We start from the raw sequence: 18446 nt of genomic DNA on the forward strand, positions 1-18446 counted from the left end.
AACTTTATTTTGAGGACAATATTTTAAATTCCTTTATTTCTGTAAAGCACACATGAAACCAAGACTTTTATTTTTTCATCATTTTCAAAATGTAATCGTAATTTGAATTGTTTATCTCTCATTTGTGCCTACGTTGAGCATTGCGAGATATAGAAGCATCTGCGTTGTAGTCTTTACAAATGTCAAATTCCTATGCATCGTCCTCTCAAGGTCCAAGTAGATTGTTTAAATATGCTGGAAAAGTTAAGATATTAATTATTGACATACATAGGAACTTCTTGTGCGTACTTTCCTGTTTGATAATAACTAGAAAGAATATTCACATGAATATTTTAGTTATTTTTGAATATTCCTTAATTAGCGTGATGACTATTTGTTGTTCTACAAATGAAAAATGATAGTTATCAGGCGGAATGAGATCATATAGTTTTCACATTGATTAAACAATCTGAACGAGCAGTCTCCTTTTCGCTACTTTCGTTTTTCCAGTGTTTACTTGATGTTCACGCTTAGTATATTTATCAATCAAGTGAAACATGAAATTAGGTTCTTCTTTAGAAAGGTCGTATCTCACATAATTCACGCTTTATGCTGAATGTAGTCGTTAAATGGAAAGAAAAGAAAACCATACAAATATTTGTAGACACGACTGTAGATTCTGCTCAGTAATTCTCTTCAGATGGGAAACAGTAGTTGTGTATCGGGTAAAGTATAAAACAAGCCAATAACGAAAGGCCGTTTACACAAGTCAAATGAGATCACGATCACGAACAAATGTGTTCTCCTTTAGATACCATATAATCAATGGCATCAAACCAAATGATAACTGGTTTCAAGTTCCAGTACAGTAATCTCCTTGTTGTAACATTGAAATATTTGACTGTCTTTGCATCCATAAGTTTTGACGTAGTACCTTCATTCTCCATTCAACCACATATTTCTCCTCTGTGCTCATTGTTGTAAAATAGTATGAGGTTCATTCGGAACATGTGGAACTATTTCTTAGGTAAATCACTGCCCCCACCCAGAAATTTTTTTTTAAAAAATAGACATCTGAGAAATGTTTGAAGTCCCACGTTAATGCACCTGTTCAGTTAATTGTCTGCTATGCAGCTCAAGTTCCGTGGCGGGTCCCTGCTACCATAGGTGAAGCCAGGGTCAGACACTGAAGTGTATTCTTATACAAAGCACTTAAATCGAATTACCTCCACACTAAATAACCTATTGGAATCTCTGTGAGAGCAATGAGAAAAAAGACAAACCGGTATGGAGCCACCCAGTATGATATTAATGGCATCAAAACCCCGAAATAAAGTTAAGATCATTTGTTCATATTTATTCCGGATTATACTTCTCCACTATAGGAAATGAAATGGGGCTATTATTTTATGCATGAAGAGATTATCTTCCATTAATTTGTTTTCTACTTGTGCCTTATTTGCTGTCAGTAAGGAGAATTACCCTCCGATGAATTGAATAAGAAATGCAATTTGCAAAAGTAACACTAAATCCATAATGGACATATCAGGACAGAAAACTAAAGTATGTGTACCTTTTCACTTAACGAAGATGTAACTAGCAAATTTGAAAGGTACAGCTCACCAAAGTAGAGGCCCTTTTCGATTTTTGTCTAACGTTTAGTTAATATTTAAACCCTTTACTTAACAGATTTGAATTCATCGTGCAACACTAGTATTGGATGCAGCGACCAATATGCTGAATGCAAAGCAACTACGTCGGGCACTAATATAACATGTCAGTGTAAGAGCAATTACTCAGTTGTTGGAGGAATTTGCAAAGCAGGTAAAACACATTGAAAATAAATATATTCTACTCTTTAAACCACATCAGTGATAGACGATGCAAACAAACGTTTTAATTCCATTATTTATCTTATGAACATTGAAAATATATTCCACGTCTAGGGAACGCTGTATCCTCACACCAAAGCAAAGACGTTTCATCATGATCAAATTACAATCGCAATGTTCATTGTTCCTTCTTTCATTAAAGCTTTACCTGAGCATTGGGATATATAGTAGCATCTTTATCCTGGTCCTCAGCAATGGCAAGTCCCATGCAGCAATTTCTTGAAATAAATAGAGATTGATTTAATATGCTGGACAATTTAAGTTATTAGTTCTTGACATCAGAGTATTGCTGATTTAAAAATGCTTATAAATTCTACAAGAACTTTCTCGTTTACATCCTAGCGTTTTCCAATCATTATTGAATTTTCGACACTTAAAATATATTAATCTAGCCAAACATGAAGTTTTCTTCTTCTTTCGTAATGAAATATCACTAATATTTCACCCTTGCATGATTGACCCAGTTGTTGAATCGCACGGACAATACATTTGTGCACACGAGTGCATATTCTGTTCAATAAATGTGCTTAGATGGAAAATAGCACAAATCATTGTCTTTAGCTGGAGATATTGTGTGTTAATCAGATTTCCAAAATTGGTATCTGTTATTTGCAGATAATTTATTCTCTTTAACAGACTATGCACAATTGCAAAGAATGGTCCAATGAAAACGTCTTGCTTGTGTCTGTTAGCAACGTTGAACTGTAGATATCATACTGTACAGAGACGAACTCCAGCTCTATCATCATGAAATTCGATTGCATTGTAAAATCAATTGTATCTCCTTACTAAACTAGTGCTATATTTTTCATTTCACCAGCAGCTTCTAACAATCCTCTGTCTATTGTAACCGGTGGGAGTTAGTGAGTTACGTTTCTGAATAGTTCATGTTGCTGATATAGCAAAAGAACTTCTAAAACAAGCAGTCAAACGTATTTTAAACGTTAGCATTTAATGCAGTAAAAACTGCATTGCGACGGCAAGAACGTACATCAATGTTGTCAATGTGTTAAAGTATAAAATACGAAAATGACTAAAGCCTGCTTGATCCAGTCAAATCGAACATCTTCAAGATCTATTTTGCTCTCCATTGTACACTACAAATTGAATAACGTCAGAGGAAATGATAAGTATTTGTTTTCCCACTAATTGTCAAATACGCTAGTCTCTTTGATAGAGCAATGCATTTTTAAAATATCTTTCTAGCCATAGTATTTGTCGTAGTACATACTCTTACCATTCAGCATTTATTTCTTCTTTTTCCAATGTTTATTCGCGAAACATACATGGCTTGACGATGACGGTGTGCAAGCATTTCTGAGGCAAATACCTAAAGCCAATGAAATAGACATTCGAGAAGTCTGTTTCAGTCTAAACTTGAAACTGTGTTTGTTGATTCATTGATCTGGAACTGAGGACTCTTTGAGATTCAATACTACCATATTTCCAGTTTGGGGCCATTACTGTATTTTTGGGCAAATCACTTTTAACTAATTGCCACGGAACCGAATCAGCTATTTGTATGGCAATGCCGGAAATAACCAAAACGAAATCAACCCGACATGGAGCTATTCAGTACGATATTAAGAACTGCGTGAATCAAAATCTAAAGCATTCAGATTTTTGGGTCATGTTTATTCAAGGACATATTTCGCCACTATCAGAAGAATAATTGGGGTCATACTGTAAACATGAAGAAACAGTTTTCCATTTTATTACTGTTTATTTGAGCGATGCTTACACTCAAGAACTCCAATAACTACTCGACATCATAAGTGAATAATTTCATTTTGAAAAGAAGGTCCTAGATTCCTAATTATTACCTCACAGTTTAAATTCATGTTTGAAATATATTCTGCCTGGGTGTAGCTACATATGGCAAGTTAGACACTTACTGTTTCTTGAAGCAGAAGAGGCATTTATCAGTTAATTCTTGTGTTGCGATAAGTTAATAATTAAACCCTTTGCTTAACAGATTTGAATTCTTCTTGTACCGCCATTATTGGATGCAGCGACCAATATGCTGAATGCAAAGTACCTACGTCTGGTACTAATGGCACCTGTCAGGGTAAGAACACTTATTCGGTTGTTGGAGGAATTTGCAAAGCAGGTAACACATGTTTGAAATAAATTAATTCTCCTTATAATAATTTTATTTTGAGGACAATATTTTAAATTCCTTTATTTCTGTAAAGCACACATGAAACCAAGACTTTTTTTTTCATCATTTTCAAAATGTAATCGTAATTTGAATTGTTTATCTCTCATTTGTGCCTACGTTGAGCATTGCGAGATATAGAAGCATCTGCGTTGTAGTCTTTACAAATGTCAAATTCCTATGCATCGTCCTCTCAAGGTCAAAGTAGATTGTTTAAATATGCTGGAAAAGTTAAGATATTAATTATTGACATACATAGGAACTTCTTGTGCGTACATTCCTGTTTGATAATAGCTAGAAAGAATATTCACATGAATATTTTAGTTATTTTTGAATATTCGTTAATTAGCGTGATGACTATTTGTTGTTCTACAAATCAAAAATGATAGTTATCAGGCGGAATGAGATCATATAGTTTTCACATTGATTAAACAATCTGAACGAGCAGTCTCCTTTTCGCAACTTTCGTTTTTCCAGTGTTTACTTGATGTTCACGCTTAGTATATTTATCAATCAAGTGAAACATGAAATTAGGTTCTTCTTTAGAAAGGTCGTATCTCACATAATTCACGCTTTATGCTGAATGTAGTCGTTAAATGGAAAGAAAAGAAAACCATACAAATATTTGTAGACACGACTGTAGATTCTGCTCAGTAATTCTCTTCAGATGGGAAACAGTAGTTGTGTATCGGGTAAAGTATAAAACAAGCCAATAACGAAAGGCCGTTTACACAAGTCAAATGAGATCACGATCACGAACAAATGTGTTCTCCTTTAGATACCATATAATCAATGGCATCAAACCAAATGATAAATGGTTTCAAGTTCCAGTACAGTAATCTCCTTGTTGTAACATTGAACTATTTGACTGTCTTTGCATCCATAAGTTTTGACGTAGTACCTTCATTCTCCATTCGACCACATATTTCTCCTCTGTGCTCATTTTTGTAAAATAGTATGAGGTTCATTCGGAACATGTGGAACTATTTCTTAGGTAAATCACTGCCCCCACCCAGAAAAAAAAATTAAAAAAAATAGACATCTGAGAAATGTTTGAAGTCCCACGTTAATGCACCTGTTCAGTTAATTGTCTGCTATGCAGCTCAAGTTCCGTGGTGGGTCTCTGCTACCATAGGTTAAGCCAGGGACAGACACTGAAGTGTATTCTTATACAAAGCACTTAAATCGAATTACCTCCACACTAAATAACCTATTGGAATCTCTGTGAGAGCAATGAGAAAAAAGACAAACCGTTATGGAGATACCCAATATGATATTAATGGCAACAAAACCCCGAAATAAAGTTAAGATCATTTGTTCATATTTATTCCGGATTATACTTCTCCACTATAAGAAATGAAATGGGGCTATTATTTTATGCATGAAGAGATTATCTTCCATTAATTTGTTTTCTACTTGTGCCTTGTTTGCTGTCAGTAAGGAGAATTACCTCCGATGGATTGAATAAGAAATGCAATTTGCAAAAGTAACACTAAATCCATAATGAACAAATCAGGACAGAAAACTAAAGTATGTGTACCTTTTCACTTAACGAAGATGTACCTAGCAAATTTGAAAGGTACAGCTCACTAAAGTAGAGGCCCTTTTCAACCTTTGTCTAACGTTTAGTTAATATTTAAACCCTTTACTTAACAGATTTGAATTCATCGTGCAACACTAGTATTGGATGCAGCGACCAATATGCTGAATGCAAAGCAACTACGTCTGGTACTAATGGCACCTGTCAGTGTAAGAACACTTATTCGGTTGTTGGAGGAATTTGCAAAGCAGGTAACACATGTTTGAAATAAATTTATTCTCCTTATAATAACTTTATTTTGAGGACAATATTTTAAATTCCTTTATTTCTGTAAAGCACACATGAAACCAAGACTTTTATTTTTTCATCATTTTCAAAATGTAATCGTAATTTGAATTGTTTATCTCTCATTTGTGCCTACGTTGAGCATTGCGAGATATAGAAGCATCTGCGTTGTAGTCTTTACAAATGTCAAATTCATATGCATCGTCCTCTCAAGGTCAAAGTAGATTGTTTAAATATGCTGGAAAAGTTAAGATATTAATTATTGACATACATAGGAACTTCTTGTGCGTACATTCCTGTTTGATAATAACTAGAAAGAATATTCACATGAATATTTTAGTTATTTTTGAATATTCCTTAATTAGCGTGATGACTATTTGTTGTTCTACAAATCAAAAATGATAGTTATCAGGCGGAATGAGATCATATAGTTTTCACATTGATTAAACAATCTGAACGAGCAGTCTCCTTTTCGCAACTTTCGTTTTTCCAGTGTTTACTTGATGTTCACGCTTAGTATATTTATCAATCAAGTGAAACATGAAATTAGGTTCTTCTTTAGAAAGGTCGTATCTCACATAATTCACGCTTTATGCTGAATGTAGTCGTTAAATGGAAAGAAAAGAAAACCATACAAATATTTGTAGACACGACTGTAGATTCTGCTCAGTAATTCTCTTCAGATGGGAAACAGTAGTTGTGTGTCGGGTAAAGTATAAAACAAGCCAATAACGAAAGGCCGTTTACACAAGTCAAATGAGATCACGATCACGAACAAATGTGTTCTCCTTTAGATACCATATAATCAATGGCATCAAACCAAATGATAAATGGTTTCAAGTTCCAGTACAGTAATCTCCTTGTTGTAACATTGAACTATTTGACTGTCTTTGCATCCATAAGTTTTGACGTAGTACCTTCATTCTCCATTCGACCACATATTTCTCCTCTGTGCTCATTTTTGTAAAATAGTATGAGGTTCATTCGGAACATGTGGAACTATTTCTTAGGTAAATCACTGCCCCCACCCAGAAAAAAAATTTAAAAAAATAGACATCTGAGAAATGTTTGAAGTCCCACGTTAATGCACCTGTTCAGTTAATTGTCTGCTATGCAGCTCAAGTTCCGTGGCGGGTCCCTGCTACCATAGGTGAAGCCAGGGTCAGACACTGAAGTGTATTCTTATACAAAGCACTTAAATCGAATTACCTCCACACTAAATAACCTATTGGAATCTCTGTGAGAGCAATGAGAAAAAAGACAAACCGGTATGGAGCCACCCAGTATGATATTAATGGCATCAAAACCCCGAAATAAACTTAAGATCATTTGTTCATATTTATTCCGGATTATACTTCTCCACTATAAGAAATGAAATGGGGCTATTATTTTATGCATGAAGAGATTATCTTCCATTAATTTGTTTTCTACTTGTGCCTTATTTGCTGTCAGTAAGGAGAATTACCCTCCGATGAATTGAATAAGAAATGCAATTTGCAAAAGTAACACTAAATCCATAATGGACATATCAGGACAGAAAACTAAAGTATGTGTACCTTTTCACTTAACGAAGATGTAACTAGCAAATTTGAAAGGTACAGCTCACCAAAGTAGAGGCCCTTTTCGATTTTTGTCTAACGTTTAGTTAATATTTAAACCCTTTACTTAACAGATTTGAATTCATCGTGCAACACTAGTATTGGATGCAGCGACCAATATGCTGAATGCAAAGCAACTACGTCGGGCACTAATAACACATGTCAGTGTAAGAGCAATTACTCAGTTGTTGGAGGAATTTGCAAAGCAGGTAAAACACATTGAAAATAAATATATTCTACTCTTTAAACCACATCAGTGATAGACGATGCAAACAAACGTTTTAATTCCATTATTTATCTTATGAACATTGAAAATATATTCCACGTCTAGGGAACGCTGTATCCTCACCAAAGCAAAGACGTTTCATCATGATCAAATTACAATCGCAATGTTCATTGTTCGTTCTTTCATTAAAGCTTTACCTGAGCATTGGGATATATAGTAGCATCTTTATCCTGGTCCTCAGCAATGGCAAGTCCCATGCAGCAATTTCTTGAAATAAATAGAGATTGATTTAATATGCTGGACAATTTAAGTTATTAGTTCTTGACATCAGAGTATTACTGATTTAAAAATGCTTATAAATTCCACAAGAACTTTCTCGTTTACATCCTAGCGTTTTCCAATCATTATTGAATTTTCGACACTTAAAATATATTAATCTAGCCAAACATGAAGTTTTCTTCTTCTTTCGTAATGACATATCACTAATATTTCACCCTTGCATGATTGACCCAGTTGTTGAATCGCACGGACAATACATTTGTGCACACGAGTGCATATTCTGTTCAATAAATGTGCTTAGATGGAAAATAGCACAAATCATTGTCTTTAGCTGGAGATATTGTGTGTTAATCAGATTTCCAAAATTGGTATCTGTTATTTGCAGATAATTTATTCTCTTTAACAGACTATGCACAATTGCAAAGAATGGTCCAATGAAAACGTCTTGCTTGTGTCTGTTAGCAACGTTGAACTGTAGATATCATACTGTACAGAGACGAACTCCAGCTCTATCATCATGAAATTCGATTGCATTGTAAAATCAATTGTATCTCCTTACTAAACTAGTGCTATATTTTTCATTTCACCAGCAGCTTCTAACAATCCTCTGTCTATTGTAACCGGTGGGAGTTAGTGAGTTACGTTTCTGAATAGTTCATGTTGCTGATATAGCAAAAGAACTTCTAAAACAAGCAGTCAAACGTATTTTAAACGTTAGCATTTAATGCAGTAAAAACTGCATTGCGACGGCAAGAACGTACATCAATGTTGTCAATGTGTTAAAGTATAAAATACGAAAATGACTAAAGCCTGCTTGATCCAGTCAAATCGAACATCTTCAAGATCTATTTTGCTCTCCATTGTACACTACAAATTGAATAACGTCAGAGGAAATGATAAGTATTTGTTTTCCCACTAATTGTCAAATACGCTAGTCTCTTTGATAGAGCAATGCATTTTTAAAATATCTTTCTAGCCATAGTATTTGTCGTAGTACATACGTTTACCATTCAGCATTTATTTCTTCTTTTTCCAATGTTTATTCGCGAAACATACATGGCTTGACGATGAAGGTGTGCAAGCATTTCTGAGGCAAATACTTAAAGCCAATGAAATAGACATTCGAGAAATCTGTTTCAGTCTAAACTTGAAACTGTGTTTGTTGATTCATTGATCTGGAACTGAGGACTCTTTGAGATTCAATACTACCATATTTCCAGTTTGGGGCCATTACTGTATTTTTGGGCAAATCACTTTTAACTAATTGCCACGGAACCGAATCAGCTATTTGTATGGCAATGCCGGAAATAACCAAAACGAAATCAACCCGACATGGAGCTATTCAGTACGATATTAAGAACTGCGTGAATCAAAATCTAAAGCATTCAGATTTTTGGGTCATGTTTATTCAAGGACATATTTCGCCACTATCAGAAGAATAATTGGGGTCATACTGTAAACATGAAGAAACAGTTTTCCATTTTATTACTGTTTATTTGAGCGATGCTTACACTCAAGAACTCCAATAACTACTCGACATCATAAGTGAATAATTTCATTTTGAAAAGAAGGTCCTAGATTCCTAATTATTACCTCACAGTTTAAATTCATGTTTGAAATATATTCTGCCTGGGTGTAGCTACATATGGCAAGTTAGACACTTACTGTTTCTTGAAGTAGAAGAGGCATTTATCAGTTAATTCTTGTGCTGCGATAAGTCAATAATTAAACCCTTTGCTTAACAGATTTGAATTCTTCTTGTACCGCCATTATTGGATGCAGCGACCAATATGCTGAATGCAAAGTACCTACGTCTGGTACTAATGGCACCTGTCAGTGTAAGAACACTTATTCGGTTGTTGGAGGAATTTGCAAAGCAGGTAACACATGTTTGAAATAAATTAATTCTCCTTATAATAACTTTATTTTGAGGACAATATTTTAAATTCCTTTATTTCTGTAAAGCACACATGAAACCAAGACTTTTATTTTTTCATCATTTTCAAAATGTAATCGTAATTTGAATTGTTTATCTCTCATTTGTGCCTACGTTGAGCATTGCGAGATATAGAAGCATCTGCGTTGTAGTCTTTACAAATGTCAAATTCCTATGCATCGTCCTCTCAAGGTCCAAGTAGATTGTTTAAATATGCTGGAAAAGTTAAGATATTAATTATTGACATACATAGGAACTTCTTGTGCGTACATTCCTGTTTGATAATAACTAGAAAGAATATTCACATGAATATTTTAGTTATTTTTGAATATTCCTTAATTAGCGTGATGACTATTTGTTGTTCTACAAATCAAAAATGATAGTTATCAGGCGGAATGAGATCATATAGTTTTCACATTGATTAAACAATCTGAACGAGCAGTCTCCTTTTCGCAACTTTCGTTTTTCCAGTGTTTACTTGATGTTCACGCTTAGTATATTTATCAATCAAGTGAAACATGAAATTAGGTTCTTCTTTAGAAAGGTCGTATCTCACATAATTCACGCTTTATGCTGAATGTAGTCGTTAAATGGAAAGAAAAGAAAACCATACAAATATTTGTAGACACGACTGTAGATTCTGCTCAGTAATTCTCTTCAGATGGGAAACAGTAGTTGTGTATCGGGTAAAGTATAATGCAAGCCAATAACGAAAGGCCGTTTACACAAGTCAAATGAGATCACGATCACGAACAAATGTGTTCTCCTTTAGATACCATATAATCAATGGCATCAAACCAAATGATAAATGGTTTCAAGTTCCAGTACAGTAATCTCCTTGTTGTAACATTGAACTATTTGACTGTCTTTGCATCCATAAGTTTTGACGTAGTACCTTCATTCTCCATTCAACCACATATTTCTCCTCTGTGCTCATTTTTGTAAAATAGTATGAGGTTCATTCGGAACATGTGGAACTATTTCTTAGGTAAATCACTGCCCCCACCCAGAAAATTTTTTTAAAAAAATAGACATCTGAGAAATGTTTGAAGTCCCACGTTAATGCACCTGTTCAGTTAATTGTCTGCTATGCAGCTCAAGTTCCGTGGCGGGTCCCTGCTACCATAGGTGAAGCCAGGGTCAGACACTGAAGTGTATTCTTATACAAAGCACTTAAATCGAATTACCTCCACACTAAATAACCTATTGGAATCTCTGTGAGAGCAATGAGAAAAAAGACAAACCGTTATGGAGATAGTCAATATGATATTAATGGCAACAAAACCCCGAAATAAACTTAAGATCATTTGTTCATATTTATTCCGGATTATACTTCTCCACTATAAGAAATGAAATGGGGCTATTATCTTATGCATGAAGAGATTATCTTCCATTAATTTGTTTTCTACTTGTGCCTTGTTTGCTGTCAGTAAGGAGAATTACCTCCGATGGATTGAATAAGAAATGCAATTTGCAAAAGTAACACTAAATCCATAATGAACATATCAGGACAGAAAACTAAAGTATGTGTACTTTTTCACTTAACGAAGATGTAACTAGCAAATTTAAAAGGTACAGCTCACCAAAGTAGAGGCCCTTTTCGATTTTTGTCTAACGTTTAGTTAATATTTAAACCCTTTACTTAACAGATTTGAATTCATCGTGCAACACTAGTATTGGATGCAGCGACCAATATGCTGAATGCAAAGCAACTACGTCGGGCACTAATAACACATGTCAATGTAAGAGCAATTACTCAGTTGTTGGAGGAATTTGCAAAGCAGGTAAAACACATTGAAAATAAATATATTCTACTCTTCAAACCACATCAGTGATAGACGATGCAAACAAACGTTTTAATTCCATTATTTATCTTATGAACATTGAAAATATATTCCCCGTCTAAGGAACGCTGTATCCTCACACTAAAGCAAAGACGTTTCATCAAGATCAAATTACAATCGCAATGTTCATTGTTCCTTCTTTCATTAAAGCTTTACCTAAGCATTGGGATATATAGTAGCATCTTTATCCTGGTACTCAGCAATGGCAAGTCCCATGCAGCAATTTCTTGAAATAAATAGAGATTGATTTAATATGCTGGACAATTTAAGTTATTAGTTCTTGACATCAGAGTATTGCTGATTTAAAAATGCTTATAAATTCTACAAGAACTTTCTCGTTTACATCCTAGCGTGTTCCAATCATTATTGAATTTTCGACACTTAAAATATATTAATCTAACCAAACATGAAGTTTTCTTCTTCTTTCGTAATGACATATCACTAATATTTCACCCTTGCATGATTGACCCAGTTGTTGAATCGCACGGACAATACATTTGTGCACACGAGTGCATATTCTGTTCAATAAATGTGCTTAGATGGAAAATAGCACAAATCATTGTCTTTAGCTGGAGATATTGTGTGTTAATCAGATTTCCAAAATTGGTATCTGTTATTTGCAGATAATTTATTATCTTTAACAGACTATGCACAATTGCAAAGAATGGTCCAATGAAAACGTCTTGCTTGTGTCTGTTAGCAACGTTGAACTGTAGATATCATACTGTACAGAGACGAACTCCAGCTCTATCATCATGAAATTCGATTGCATTGTAAAATCAATTGTATCTCCTTACTAAACTAGTGCTATATTTTTCATTTCACCAGCAGCTTCTAACAATCCTCTGTCTATTGTAACCGGTGGGAGTTAGTGAGTTACGTTTCTGAATAGTTCATGTTGCTGATATAGCAAAAGAACTTCTAAAACAAGCAGTCAAACGTATTTTAAACGTTAGCATTTAATGCAGTAAAAACTGCATTGCGACGGCAAGAACGTACATCAATGTTGTCAATGTGTTAAAGTATAAAATAAGAAAATGACTAAAGCCTGCTTGATCCAGTCAAATCGAGCCATCTTCAAGATCTATTTTGCTCTCCATTGTACACTACAAATTGAATAACGTCAGAGGAAATGATAAGTATTTGTTTTCCCACTAATTGTCAAATACGCTAGTCTCCTTGATAGAGCAATGCCTTTTTAAAATATCTTTCTAGCCATAGTATTTGTCGTAGTACATACTTTTACCATTCAGCATTTATTTCTTCTTTTTCCAATGTTTATTCGCGAAACATACATGGCTTGACGATGAAGGTGTGCAAGCATTTCTGAGGCAAATACCTAAAGCCAATGAAATAGACATTCGAGAAGTCTGTTTCAGTCTAAACTTGAAACTGTGTTTGTTGATTCATTGATCTGGAACTGAGGACTCTTTGCGATTCAATACTACCATATTTCCACTTTGGGGCTATTACTGTATTTTTGGGCAAATCACTTTTAACTAATTGCCACGGAACCGAATAACCTATTTGTATCGCAATGCCGGAAATAACCAAAACGAAATCAACCCGACATGGAGCTATTCAGTACGATATTAAGAACTGCGTGAATCAAAATCTAAAGCATTCAGATTTTTGGGTCATGTTTTTTCAAGGACATATTTCGCCACTATCAGAAGAATAATTGGGGTCATACTGTAAACATGAAGAAACAGTTTTCTATTTTATTACTGTTTATTTGAGCGATGCTTACACTCAAGAACTCCAATAACTACTCGACATCATAAGTGAATAATTTCATTTTGAAAAGAAGGTCCTAGATTCCTAATTATTACCTCACAGTTTAAATTCATGTTTGAAATATATTCTGCCTGGGTGTAGCTACATATGGCAAGTTAGACACTTACTGTTTCTTGAAGCAGCAGAGGCATTTATCAGTTAATTCTTGTGCTGCGATAAGTTACTAATTAAACCCTTTGCTTAACAGATTTGAATTCTTCTTGTACCGCCATTATTGGATGCAGCGACCAATATGCTGAATGCAAAGTACCTACGTCTGGTACTAATGGCACCTGTCAGTGTAAGAACACTTATTCGGTTGTTGGAGGAATTTGCAAAGCAGGTAACACATGTTTGAAATAAATTAATTCTCCTTATAATAACTTTATTTTGAGGACAATATTTTAAATTCCTTTATTTCTGTAAAGCACACATAAAACCAAGACTTTTATTTTTTCATCATTTTCAAAATGTAATCGTAATTTGAATTGTTTATCTTTCATTTGTGCCTACGTTGAGTATTGCGAGATATAGAAGCATCTGCGTTGTAGTCTTTACAAATGTCAAATTCCTATGCATTGTCCTCTCAAGGTCAAAGTAGATTGTTTAAATATGCTGGAAAAATTAAGATATTAATTATTGACATACATAGGAACTTCTTGTACGTACATTCCTGTTTGATAATAACTAGAAAGAATATTCACATGAATATTTTAGTTATTTTTGAATATTCGTTAATTAGCGTGATGACTATTTGTTGTTCTACAAATCAAAAATGATAGTTTTCAGGCGGAATGAGATCATATAGTTTTCACATTGATTAAACAATCTGAACGAGCAGTCTCCTTTTCGCAACTTTCGTTTTTCCAGTGTTTACTTGATGTTCACGCTTAGTATATTTATCAATCAAGTGAAACATGAAATTAGGTTCTTCTTTAGAAAGGTCGTATCTCACATAATTCACGCTTTATGCTGAGATTCTGCTCAGTAATTCTCTTCAGATGGGAAACAGTAGTTGTGCATCGGGTAAAGTATAAAACAAGCCAATAACGAAAGGCCGTTTACACAAGTCAAATGAGATCACGATCACGAACAAATGTGTTCTCCTTTAGATACCATATAATCAATGGCATCAAACCAAATGATAAATGGTTTCAATTTCCAGTACAGTAATCTCCTTGTTGTAACATTGAAATATTTGACTGTCTTTGCATCCATAAGTTTTGACGTAGTACCTTCATTCTCCATTCGACCACATATTTCTCCTCTGTGCTCATTTTTGTAAAATATAATGAGCTTCACGCATAACATGTGGTATTATTTATTAGGTAAATCACTGTAGAAATTGAAATAGACATTTGCTAACTGTATCGAAGTCCCACGTTAATGCAACTCTTTTTGTTAATTGTCTGCTTTGCAACTCAGGTTCCTTGGTCCCTCCATGCTATCATAGTTCTAGCCAGGTTCAGACACGGTATCGTATACTTAAAAAATGCACATAATCCAAAGTGCCTCGACAATAAATAACCTTTTGGACTCTGTCAGATCGATGAAAAAAGACAAACCGTTATGGAGCTTCCCAGTATTGTATTAATTGCTACAAAAGACCGCAAAAGACATTCTCTTGGACTTGGTTAACCCATATCACACCGGCTTGGGTGTGCATGTTTCGGAATTCGAATGTGGCAACATGTAACGACATCCAAGTATGACGTCATGATAGTGAATCCATGCACTGAGTTTCAATTTTGCCCATCACGTATGGTGAATCAAGGTCAATGGCATGCACTGGTAACTAGTCAGTAGCCCTGTTTGTGCCCTCCACCTAAATTACCTCCCCTGTGTAGTCATCAGGCTTGACAAGCTTCTTTTCAACACTGACGGGAACGCTACACCCAATGTCGTACAAGAGGGAGGCACCTACTCCGTTGACGGTTGAGGACTCGGGGTTTCGAAATACTCATAGGTTCTTGTACGGTAAAATAACATCGTGATACAAGTACGGTAACAATTACTTCTCATACATGCATCAATAAATTGCGACACATCAGTACATGTTCCTAATCCCATTATACTAAACAATATCACAACAAGCACACGTATTTCTTTACCTTACAACTGATACAAAGTACACAATTATTTAAATATTTCTTACACAATTCTACCATTTTCCAAATTCACAATTCAAGACGGTGTAAAATGAAACATGACTAAATGCACTAGTTTACTACGAAGTAACCAATATTAGTGAATGGCAAAATTAATTCTGACCACAATCTAACAATCTACATAATTCTCTACATAATATTCAAACTCATTTTTCAAAAATACATATGTAAACTAAACACTACAAAGGTAATTCTACGTACTAAAACGATCATGGTAATTAAGTATACATGCTGCACATAACATGCCGTAATATTCTGAAAAAAATCGAGTCAATAACTCACTGACCTTTATTAAGCTTTGTCTTTCCTTAGAATCTGATCTCTAAGTTTTCCTGCCAATTTACGAGTGGCTTTCTCGGAATAATCATTTTTGCTCAGCAATCTTCCCAGGAGAACTAAATTTTCGCTTGTTAGTTAGAAACCATAATTTGGATAGATAGTTTTACCACACCATCCGTCTCAATTTCGATTGGATGTTTCTTTAATTATATCCAATTAAACTTAGCGGACAATGTCCTTCTCGCTGTCTGTTCACGTGGGGACGGATTTAGAACACGCCCCGATCCTCGGAGGTTCCTCTGATCTTTGTAACACATAGGTGGGAGATCGCTCGATCTAACGCCTATGCCGATTCAAGATGCCGGGTTGTCTCGCTGGTCACGGTAAATTGTGTAAGAGATTAACTCTAGCCTGGAGCATGGTCAGACATCAAACGTGGTTTGTAATAATAATATCTTAGTTAATACATGACTTACGAACTGAGGCTGACCAAACGTGATAGGCAAATGTGACACGGTGTCAAGAAGATCACATGGGTGTTTACTGATGTAGCAATGTAAATTTCTCATTGCTTGATAACAAGAGTTGGAGATTCTCTTGATAGTATTTCCACCTCCACGTTTGGCCATCTTTCTACTGCGATGCACTTGCGCATCAATTCAAATGATTGTGCCAGTTCCGTATTTGCTGGAACCAGTTGTATTTCCTTCCCAACAAATGCTCGGACTCGGTTTAGTGACTGTCCCTGCCATTATTGAACCGCTGAGTGGCGGCAGACCCCAACAATAACGATTTTGATATCTTGGAATGCCAATCCGTTCCGGAATCGTAAGCATATCAACGCACTATACCGGGTCAGTAGCCCACCTTCAAACTTTCCAGGGGCATACAGATACCAAACACATTTGTTTTGGAATTGTTGAAATCATTTTCGGTGTGAATAAAGCTGTTTTTCTCGGATCATATTCGATGGTTGTAATCCAATCATGCGTCTAATTTCAGTATTCATTGCTCCTATGAATAATGGAAGCCATATCACACATTAGTGTGATTGCTCAAAAATTGTAATCCCTGTGCTCCAAAATTGTAATCGCTGAATCCTTGATAGCTCTGCACTCCGAGATCACACATTAACAATCCCTGCGCATGATGTTGTCCAAATAACCGTTCCTTGGTTGTGCGATTAAATTGTTACGCAACAGCTTGGTTTCCGTGAATGTTAATATGTCCAACATGAATTCACACATTGTGTTTTGTTAACAATGTAGCAACAGACCCGAAACATTCTTTACCACGATCCACCTGTAACAGCCTTATCAATGTCAATGGTCCGCCTGCATAAATACTTTCCAGTGCATCTACGACACTTGCTGAATCCTTTGATGTCAGTGGCTTGGTTTTCTAGTATCTGCTGACAATATCGGCAATGGTTAAGGCGAATTTATATGTGTGCTATCGATTCTGCCGATCACGTACATGATCATGTGATCATGATCATGTGGAAGAAATGAGTGACCAGCCTGAACAATATTATTTAAACATCAAACCAACTACATGAAATGTTTCCTTGAACTGGCAGGTAGATTCGCCACAATGCTTGTTTAGCCAACCATGTTCGAAAACCCCATGTCTGAGTGATCATTATCGCACTTACAAACGTTTCCACAGTGGCTTTACCTCTCCACTACACACGCGGAATGTAGTATAGTTTTGATAATGGCCGTCTTTTATATCAGTTGTTTGTCTGTATTAATGTTATTCACTTTTAAAAAGAAGGTTTATCTCCAAGTGCGATCATGGCCTTCACACCTCTTTCGATGATCCACTTTACATTTCGTTCTCCAGCACCTGGCCCCGCAATCTCATGTGCCATTAATGAGATCCACGTCAGCACTTTGACATGATCGGATATAACTTCATCCTTTATAAACAAGGTTTTGTCGGTAACACGCAACATCAACACGATTTATTGGTGCTTGACCAGGCTTTGGTTGGATGCTAGAATCAAGTCGTATACAAAGCCGTGTACCAGGCCCACATCAATTATATCCAGGCATATATTCTTCACTATGACATTAACTTCATGGCATTCCAGGCAATTTTGTTAACTGCCGACCTTTTGTTTTTAATAAATGTGAACTTCTTTGCTCTGTGTCAAACAAAAGTTCCAGTAATCGCTGCTCGTCCATTACTTGTTGGAACTCGAGTTGGGTTCACTGTACATATTTTTGAATGACATGGTATACAATACAAATAATGTGATTTATTATATTCTGTAATATTAAATGGCATCACGAACAAGAAAAAAGTCACAGATGCCTTTTTTAAAAACCTGACTTTTCTGTAATTGACTTGTGCGTAAGCATCACCTAAACCATCCAAGCTTGGATATATATATATCCAAACTCAGTCCGTGGGTTGATCATTAGCTCTGCTGGATCACGAAACACTCAGCTGTTGTTGAATGTGATTTTGCGATGCTAAAT

The 18446-nt window shown here is 35.3% G+C and overlaps 1 long non-coding RNA gene across 1 annotated transcript; it reads left to right on the plus strand.

Annotated features, from left to right (window-relative positions):
- Positions 1–7530: 7530 nt before the first annotated feature.
- On the plus strand, positions 7531–11659 carry LOC149786789 (uncharacterized). The gene is made up of 3 exons (XR_016425225.1): positions 7531–7661; positions 9703–9837; positions 11543–11659. It is a non-coding gene; the product is annotated as an uncharacterized LOC149786789 (long non-coding RNA).
- Positions 11660–18446: the final 6787 nt, after the last annotated feature.

This window comes from Sinohyriopsis cumingii, chromosome 12 (assembly GCF_028554795.1).
Source record: "Sinohyriopsis cumingii isolate HCF-2022 chromosome 12, ASM2855479v2, whole genome shotgun sequence".
In the NCBI taxonomy this organism is placed as follows: domain Eukaryota; kingdom Metazoa; phylum Mollusca; class Bivalvia; order Unionida; family Unionidae; genus Sinohyriopsis; species Sinohyriopsis cumingii.